The following is a 9804-nucleotide window of genomic DNA, read 5'->3' on the forward strand; positions in this document are numbered from 1 at the left end:
ACTGATTTACGAGACCCACCGTCACTTTGATGTGTAACAAACGACCTCTTCGCCCGGTAGTGGCACGTCTTACGAGAGTCTGGTGGAGGGGTAGAAACAATGCCTGGGCTTGGAGTGCTGCCTAGTGGTTCGCGGAGTGCCTCCCGCTCATCTTAATGAGGACTCTATTGCTCTTCGGCCTAGTGGCTCAGAGAGGCCCAGGAGGACCTGGCTAAGCCCTGTCACCACTCTGAGTGGCTCTCGGTGTCCTTGCTCAGAGGCCAAGGACTGGAGCAAGCCCAGGGTTCAGCAGACAAGAGCTGTCTTCTGTACCCACCTTAGGAGACTTCCCTTTGGGGCCCAGGGAGTCCTGGGTATTGTTCTACTTTGAACCCGACACCCCCCCACCCTGCACACCCCCTTTCTGAGGAGGTGGGCATTCTGCCCTGGCTTTGCAGCTCTTCTCAGGCTGAAAACATGTTCTGGAGGCTGAGAGCAGATTTGCTCTGTGAAAGGAGCCAGTGGGAGCTGGGCCCTCCCCCCCCGTGTGCCCAGATTTATGCCCTTGCTGAGCAGATAAGGGCAGCCCCACAGCCCACCCATCTTGGGGTTACACATTTTCCTGCAGCAGCTGGTGCGTTAGTTTTAAACCTATTTATTTAGCCGGGCACTCCAAGGGCTTCTGATTACTGTCGCTCTGCGGGGCCGCCGGAACCAATTTCCTGAGGGTGATAGATTTCTTCTCATTTGCTGCTCTCAAGCTGTGGGATCCTTCTGGGTGTTGGAGGAAAACATTTTCAAAAGATGCCATCTTCCTGGACCATCCCCCAGGGTGGGGATGGAAGAGGGTTGTCCTGGGCTGCCCCCACTTGGTGCTTTCTACACAAAAGTAGGCATGTTTCAGGACACCCCCACACCCCCAGAGGCACCATGGAAACCAGGCTGGGCCTGGGAGGGAGAGGAGAGGAGAGGAGAGATGGGATGGGGAGGAGCAGGAGGGGTAAGTGGAGAGTGGGAGGGGAGGAGAGTGGAGCCGGCCAACTGCTCTTGCTTGGATGTCTTCAGAGTAGCAGTTCCTAACTTTGGAAGCACATCAGAAGCACCTAGGAGCTTTAAAGAGCCTGACACCAGGGACTTCCCCTGCACCCCCCACCCCAAAATACTGATTTTATGGGTCTGGGGTGTGGCCTGGGAATCAAGATGTTTACAAGCTCCCCTTTCACGGGGTTGCCTGGGTGGCTCAGTTGTTAAGCATCTGCCTTCTGCTCAAGTCATGATCACAGGGTCCTGGGATCGAGCCCCGCATCGGGCTCCCTGCTCCTCCCTCTCCTTCTGCCTGCCGCTCCCCCTGCTTGTGCTCGCACACTCTCTCTCTCTGTCAAATAAATAAATAAAATCTTAAAAAAATAAACAGTAAAAGCTCCTGGGTCATTCTACCGTGCTAGATTGAGGTGCTCTAAGGTGGTCTTGCAGGTGTGAACGGACTGACATAGTCCCCTACCCAGAGGGATTGTCCCCTTGAAAATGGGCAGAAGGATATGAGAACACTTTCAATAGGGTGTGGGCATAGCCCCCTCCCCAGGGCTTGCCTGGCTCTGGAGGAGGGTGTACACGAGGCTACTTCACAGCTCCGAATGAGGGAGGGGGCGGTTAAGTTGTAGAAAACCGAAATAATTTTTGTCCATAACAATGCAAATGGATTTTGTCCCACAAAGATACAACTGGTGTCTGTCCTCAGGAGAAAATGATGTCAAACATCCTGTGTTAGTGCCCCGTAAGACATTGAGCAGTGTGGCATCGATTAGCAAACCCATCCTAGCATTCCTGATTGCCGACATACATGGCTGATTTTCCCATTCTCTTTTCAACTGGTCTTAACATCTTCTTGGTTTCCTCATTAATTAGCAAGTCGGAAAAATTACTTCTACGTATTCATTTTATATGTGATACTCATGTTTTTAACTTTTTTTGAAATTATAATTTAGCCCCCCTCAGAGAGAGTGCAGTGCCCCTCCTTCCTCTCCCTCAGCACCTTACCCGCTACCCCACTATGGCTCCATCCTATTACGTGGTCTGTTTCTACCTGCTTGTCTCCCCGACTGCATCGGGCCCACAAGGGCCTGCATTTTGCCCTGCTGGTCAGATCCTATGATATTTGTATGCCCTGTACCTGACACAGTGTCGAGTGAAAGGTAGGCACTACGTGCGCTCAGTATGTTCAGTACAATGTTGAACAGAAGTGGGGCCATCCTTGTCTTCCCAAGGGCTTTTTTTTTTAAGATTTTTTTTTTTTTAAAGATTTTATTTGTTCATTTGAGACACGGAGACACAGAGAGAGACAGCATGAGCAGGGGGGAGAGGCAGAGGGAGAGGGAGAAGCAGGCTCCCCGCTGAGCCAGGAGCTCAATATGGGGCTCGATCCCAGGACCCTGGGATCATGACCTGAGCCGAAGGCAGACGCTCAACCATCTGAGCCACCCAGGCGCCCCTTTTTAAGATTTTTTTAAAAGTAATCTCTACTCCCAACATGGGGCTCAAACTCACAACCCAAGATGAACAGTGTATGCTCTACCAAAGAGCGAGCCAGGTGCCCCTTCCCTAGGGCTTTATTACAATTCTTCCTAAAATGTCACTATTAAATATATTAATGGTAGGCTTCTGATGAATCCTGTTTATCAGGTAGGAAGGTTACTTTTTTTTTAGATTTTATTTATTTGAGACAGAGGGCATAAAGGATAAAGGGGGGGAGGGGCAGAGGGAGAGGAAGAAGCAGACCCCCCAGTGAGCAGGGAGCCAACCTACTGCACAGGGTTCAATCCCAGGGCTTTGGGATCATCACCTGATCCCAAGTCAGATGCTCAACCGACCGAATCACCCAGGTGCCCTGGAAAGTTACATTTTTTTCTTATTTTTTTTTAAAGATTTTATTTATTTATTTGACAGAAAGAGACACAGTGAGAGAGGGAACACATGCAGGGGGAGTAGGAGAGGGAGAAGCAGGCTTCCCGTGGAGCAGGGAGCCCGATGTGGAGCTCGATGCGGGTCTCAATGCGGGGCTTCATCCCAGGCCCCTGGGATCATGACCTGAGCCAAAGGCAGACGCTTAATGACTGAGCCACCCAGGCGCCCCAGAAAGTTACTTTTTAATTCTAGTTTGTTAGGGTATTTTAATCTCAAGAGTGACTATGATTTGTATTGGGTATTTTTTCTCAGACCATTAAGATGGTCACATAGTTGTTCTCTTTTAACCTGAAGGGCACTAAGAGAGTTTGTGATCTTATTGTTTTTACATGCCTGGAATAAAACACAACCAATTTTGTTTGATGTCGGCAAAGTTAAATTTGCCATTATTTAATTTCCATATCTTGCACATACCTTCAGACGGGAGCTGGGTCTTTACTTTCCTTCTCCTGATGGCCTTTGTCTGGTTTTGGCTTTAGATTAGATTGGGTGGTGCTGCTCCTGTTCCCTCCCCCTTTTTCTTCTGAAACAAGTACGTATGTGTTCATTTTTTTTTTAAAAGGAAACTCTATGCCCAACGTGGGTCTTGAACCCCAAACTCAGAGTCTCATGCTTGACCAACAGAGCCAGCCAGGTGCCCCTGAAACAAGTATTTTTTTCCTTGGTGTTTGAGGAGTGGGAAGCAGAGAGACGTGAATACTGAATACGGATTCAACTTCTTTAATGTTAATTGTTTTATTCAAGTTTTCCTTAAGTCAATTTTGGTAATTTACATTTCTTTAGAAAATTCTCCATTTCATCTACATTTTCAAATGCGTTGACATAGAGTTGTTCATAGCATTCATATATAATTTTAAAAATCTTCTAAGTCTGGAGTTAGGTCCCCCTTTCTATTCCTGATACTGTTTGTCTTTTCTCTTGCTTCAGTTGGCTATAGTTTTCTCTCTTTTTTTAAGATTTTATTTATTTATTGAGAGAGGGAGAGAGCACATGCAGGCACGCACAAGCAGGGGAGCGGCAGAGGGACAGGGAGGGGAAGAAGCAGGCTCCCCACTGAGCAAGGAACCCTAAGTGGGACTTGATCCCAGGACCCTGGGATCACGACCTGAGCCGAAGGCAGGCTCTTAACCAACTGAGCCACCCAGGCACTCCTGAGATACTGGTTTTGAAGCAAAAAGAAAGTTTTGTCACCAGAAGGGCAGCCGGACAACGAGAAGGCAGGGGATCATTCCCAAAGCTGCCTTGCCGGCTGAGTCTAGGGCAGCTTACATACATGAGAGGTTGGGTAAGGGGGCTCTTGAAACATTGAGAGAGGGGGTTCTAGAAACAATCTTCTGGACAATGAAGCACCATTTGGGACCTGGTATGATCAAATACGTCAAGACAAATGTCACCTTCTGGCCCCCATTAGGTTTCTACAACAAGTGGGTAAACAGGGAGTAGGGGTAAAAAGGCAAAGTTAATAATTGATCATGCATGAGGTTAAGAGGTGCATAAAATATAATTAAGTAGAGAACGTGGAGCTAAGTTAATAATGCAACTAATACCACTATAGTTCTGCTTATGTTTTCAAAACAGGTCCAGGAGGCAAGCGTCTAGCATGAGGGATAGATGTGAACAGACAAGGCAAGAGCAGTTAAGCGGTAAAGGTCGAATCTAGACGGTAGATCTGTGCGTGTTCACTGTCAATGTTTTCAGCTCTGCTGTATATTTGAAAATGTTCATAACAGAACGTAGGGGGAAAAGGGTAGGAAATAGCTAGGGAGAAAGCCCCCTGGGTGTGGATCCCAAAGCCTCACTCTTACCGAGTGGGGCTCATTGTAGTAATAAATGGAGCGGGACAAACTGGGGGGTTGATTTGGCTGCTGCTGATCTTGAAGGTTTGACATGTAGTGAGTCAGAGCTGCTGGGAGCTCATCATTGGGAGGACAGGCTTTTAATTTTGCAAAACAATTTTGCAGCAGCATAAATTGCCTCAATCATGTCCACTTGGAGATAAAGTGTTTTAACCTAATGTTTTGGGAGGCTGTGTCATAAATGGAAAACACTGGTCTGGACTCCGGCAAATCCAATTTTCAACCTTGGGCTCTACTACCTATGAGCAGGGCTGCCTCAGGCCAGTCACTGAGCCTTTCTGTTTCAGTCCGTTCCCTTGGGTGTCGTGTGGGCATTGTTACGTCTCCCTCGCAATGTAGAGTTAACGGGAACCCTGATTGTAAACCTGCTGTGCTTGGCACAGATGAGTTCCCAGTAAGTGGTAGTTTTCGTTCCTCTACGTATGGAAGTAAAGACCTTGCCCCAGAGTATTTTATTTTATCGGGACCACGATTGGGAAGGACAGCATATGTAGGGATTTGAGCCCCGAAAACATGTCATCAGGCCCAGTATTTCTGACACGTGGCTATTCACGGATCCTCTCCGTCCGCCGCTTCCTGGCGTCTTCGATTTTCAGTGGAGCTTGACAAGAAAATCGGCTCTGTCTCCCAGGGTTCCACAACCTGTCAGCGTCGCTCTATTATTTGCTACATTTCTTTTCTCCCGGTGTCTTTCTTTTGAAACAGCAGCTACAGGAGTGAGTAGCATGTACATGTTTTATAAATTCTTTCTGCCTCCTGTCGATCGCTTGGCGAGAGTCCGATTCCACGATGACACGGAGAACAAGCCGCGGGCTGCGGGGGTGCTTGCCACGCGGTTGTAAGGCCCGGGCACCCGTTCCTCATCCTCTCCCACGCTGCTCCCAGCCCCGCCGCTCAGCGCATCCAACACTTCGTGGCTCCCGACTTCCGCCCAGCCTCATCTGTCACAACCAGCAGGCTCGGGACTGGGTCTGTTCCTTCCTGCTTTGGTGAAAAATGGGCAGGGGGTTGGGGGCATCGTAGAGTTCCCTTCTCTTTTTTTCCCCCCGCTCTCGTGTGTAAGGGCTTCCTGACACACATGACTTATTTATATTCTGACTCTGAAAGCAGTTTGTTCTGGAGGATTGCCTGCCGGGGAATTGAAATGAATGGTCTTTGGAATTTTTGGACCTCCCGTGGGCACAGCTATTCAGTTACCCACAATGGCATTCCTGAAGAATCGAGTGCTCTTGCCAGCTCTGGCCCCAGGCTTTCCTGCGGCCCCAGAAGCCCTTCTGCTCCATCTCCAGGTGCTGGCCGGTTGTGTGGCTACTTGAGATGGTGCCTAGTGGTGCTCAGGAATAACCCTTGCGGTGGAGAGTGATGGGAAAATCATCCTGCATTCTTTTCCCCACTCTTTGCACCTATGACAGATTGCCCAGGATAAGAGTCAGTGAGGCAGGACGAACAGACACAGGCTCTTGAGTCAGAGGGTCCTGAGTTCAAATCCTGGGTCCCCACCCGTGGTCGATGAATGAGATCTTGGCTTCCAACTCTCCGCTCACTCCCTGTATCAGATTTAGGCCCTGCTGCCCTTTGGCGCGTGAGTCTGGAGCAGGAGGGACTCCAGGAGCCCACGGCATGTGGCTGTGGGGGAAGGGACCGTGCGGCCCCAGGCAGAGTCTTCAGCTAGTCCTCTGTTTCTGATGTGGGAGACAAAGGTAGAAGGAAATGTAGATAAAATGAGATGTCCTTATAACCTGCAGCCCATTGACGAATACCTGAGGCCGGCAGAATATAATGTTCCTCCAGGAAGCTCCCAACTGTTTTATTTTTATTTATTTTTTAAAAAGATTTTATTTATGTATTTGACAGAGATAGCACAGGCAGGGGGAGCGGCAGGCAGAGGGAGGAGAAGCAGACTCCCTGCTCAGCAGGGAGCCCGATGCGGGGGATGGATCCCAGGACCGTGAGCCAAGGCAGAAGCTTAGCCGACTGAGCCACCCAGGCATCCCCCCCCCCACCCAAGTGTTTTAATATTAATGCCTTGCTAGAGGGAAAGACAATCTTAGCTTGACAGTAGCCAGGCCTCCAGGATCCCGTGAGTCTTCTTTAGCAGGTGAAAGTCCTTTTGAAACTTCCCTCTGTCTTGATTTCCCCCCAACCCCAAAGTATATATTCAGTGGCCCGTCACAATCCCAGGGCACATGCCCCAGTAGCTCGTTCTGCCCACGGATTCTGTCCACTTGCTTTAATAAAATCACCTTTTTTGCACCAAAGACATCTCAAGAATTCTTTCTTGGCCGTGGCTCCAGACCTCAGCAACGTTCCAAAACATCATTTCTGCTGTACTTCCTCTACCCACCATGAGACGGATGTGCCCTGGGTCCTCCCGGCCCCAGGCAGGTGCAGATGGAGCCCCCCCCCCCAAACCCAGCCTGCAGCCCGGAAATAGCTCTCGCAGACCCAGAGAACTGTGAGTGAGAAAAATCAATGTTGGCAGGGTTTGGCTAACTTTTTCTTTAAAGGACCGGCTACTAATTATTTTAGGCTGCGAAGGCCAGATGGTCTCTGTTGCAACTCCTCAACTCCGACGGTGTAGGACAAAGCAGCCACAGACAATCCTTACACAGATGAGGGTGGCGGGGTCTAATAACATTTTCTTTATGGACATCGACATTTGGAGTGTACACAAATCTCTCGTGTCACAAAATAGTCCTCTTGTGAATTTTTTTTTTTTTTTTGACCATTTAAAATGTGAAAACCATTCTTGGCTTGTGGGCCTTAGGGAAATAGGTGTTGGACTGGATCTGGCTCACTGGCCATGGTTTGCCTACCCACCTCCCTGCCCCCAGCAAGTCATTGAGGTTCATAAGATTTCTTTGTTATACAGAGAAACAGATTAATACACCGTTCTGATCATGCAATGTTGGACAGAACACACTCCCGAAATCTCAACTTTTTCATTGTAAGATGGAGGCAAAAGTAGAATATTTCTCTTAGAGTAAATGAAATGATGTATGGGAATTGCTTCATTAAGTGTTTATTGTGATTTTATTCTATGTTCCAGTTGGTGGGGGGGCGCCAAGTGAGGGCGTGTTTCCCTCCCCAGCAAACCACACAGTGGGGCTCCAGGGGATAACTCTCAGCATTGACAGGGTCTGTGAAGAGAGGCCATGGGGGATGGACTTCTAGCTGGGGGCTTGCTGGGCTCTAGTCTTCCCCGTTCTGCCGTCTGGACAGACCCAGGTGTGAGGAAGGTGTGCCCGGGAGAGCCCGGCCTGGGTCCTTTGGAGTGTGGTGTGCATGCAAACATAGGAACTGCTGTCCACTTCCCACCTGGAACATTCCCAGGGCAGGACTCTGGCTGGAGCAGCTGGTGATGAGTAAGCAGGTAGGGACTGGGATGCCATTGCCCAGAAAGAAAGGACAGGGGGTCCCGCAACTCACATCTTCCCAGGCCATAGGAAGGATTGTGGAGTGCCTCACTGACTCCTGTGGGTCCTTGTGAATGATCATGACACTGAGGACAGGCAGCAATTGTGAATCGCCCAGGGATGCCCCACAAAGGGTTAAGGGCCCAGACCATTGGCACGGCCTGGGGGACATAGGCATCTTTTTGGAGGGTGTTCTCAGCCATGGGGATGTCTAGCCTGAGTCTGAATATCACCCTAGGGAAGTCGGAGGGGGATGGGCCTGCCATCTCCACGGAGACCACCTCAAGGGCAGGAGCTCCCTGGGGGGTGGATGGAACCTGACCAAGTCAGAGAGCTCCAGGCTGCCGGCCCTACCCCCACCTGCCTCAGGCCACAGCTGTGCTGGGGTGGGGGACGGGACCGAGGGCTCAGAACTAGACTGAGGTCATGGTATGAAACCAGAGGGAATTTCTAATAACTGAGAGGGACCAGAAAGCAGGGGGTGAAATGTCAGTAGGGGATGGAAAGAGGAATTTGACAGAGTGAGGCTGTTGGCATCGATTAGAGAACCTGTAAAACCATTTTATGTTTTTATGTTTATACCCCCGAGGCCGAGACCGCTGCATAAACCAGTTACACGTTTGATTACCATCTTCACGGTTTCCCTCCACCCCGTCTCCCCACTGCCTGCCAGTGGGGAAAACGTTGCACGCTGGTTTCTGCCTCTTGTTGGAGGAGGGAAGGAGAGGGAAGGAGAGGGAGAGAAGGAAGAGAGAGGCACAGGGGGGGCTATTTGCCAGGACACACAAGTGGGCCCAGCACATGCTACCTGTTACCATCTCCCCTGGGCGGGTCAGTGCGGTTCCCTGACCGCCCACCGGATTCTACTCCGGGTTATGACCTACGTGGGTGACAAAAACGTGGAAACACAGCTCAAAAGACAGTTTATACTTCTGAGCCCAAATGAACCAAACGTTTGTTTTCTCTCTGGGTCCCTTTCCCTGTTTGTCCCCTTAAAAATTCCCATGCGTGATCTGAGACCCAGTTTCAACCATGTCTTCGTGTTAATTGTATTCCTCAATTTGTTGAGTTGGATTTATGTCCTACACCCTTGGAAAGCTTTTGCAACTTCCAAAACCTAAAAACATCCATGTAGGTATTTTTCTTGTACTTTGATGGTTTCCTTTTCCTCGTTGAGATCGATGATCCAGTGGAAATTAACCTAGTTGTAAGGATGGAGACAAGAAGCAAGATTCTTTTTTTTAAGATTTTATTTATTTGACAGAGAGAAAGACAGCCAGAGTTCCCGCTGAGCAAGGAGCCCGATGACGGGCTTGGTCCTGGGATCGTGACCTGAGCCAAAGGCAGATGCTTAACAGCTGAGCCACCCAGGCGCCCCAAGAAGCAAGATTCCGAGACAAATCTGTGTTCCCCAGAATCACCTAATGTGTCAGTTCTTCTGTCGCACGCGACAGGTACTATTTGCATGGCTGACACGCCCCTGGGAGCCTGTGCAGAGCTAACCAGACGCAGGGCATGCAGGAGAGAGGCCAGGACAGAGTAGGCAGGAGGGCAGCGTCCTCCAAGGCAAGTGGCAGAAAGAGAAGAGCAGG

This window comes from Eumetopias jubatus, unplaced genomic scaffold, assembly GCF_037043125.1.
Source record: "Eumetopias jubatus isolate StellerSeaLion01/CBP00866 unplaced genomic scaffold, mEumJub1_p1.0 scaffold_10, whole genome shotgun sequence".
Taxonomy (NCBI): domain Eukaryota; kingdom Metazoa; phylum Chordata; class Mammalia; order Carnivora; family Otariidae; genus Eumetopias; species Eumetopias jubatus.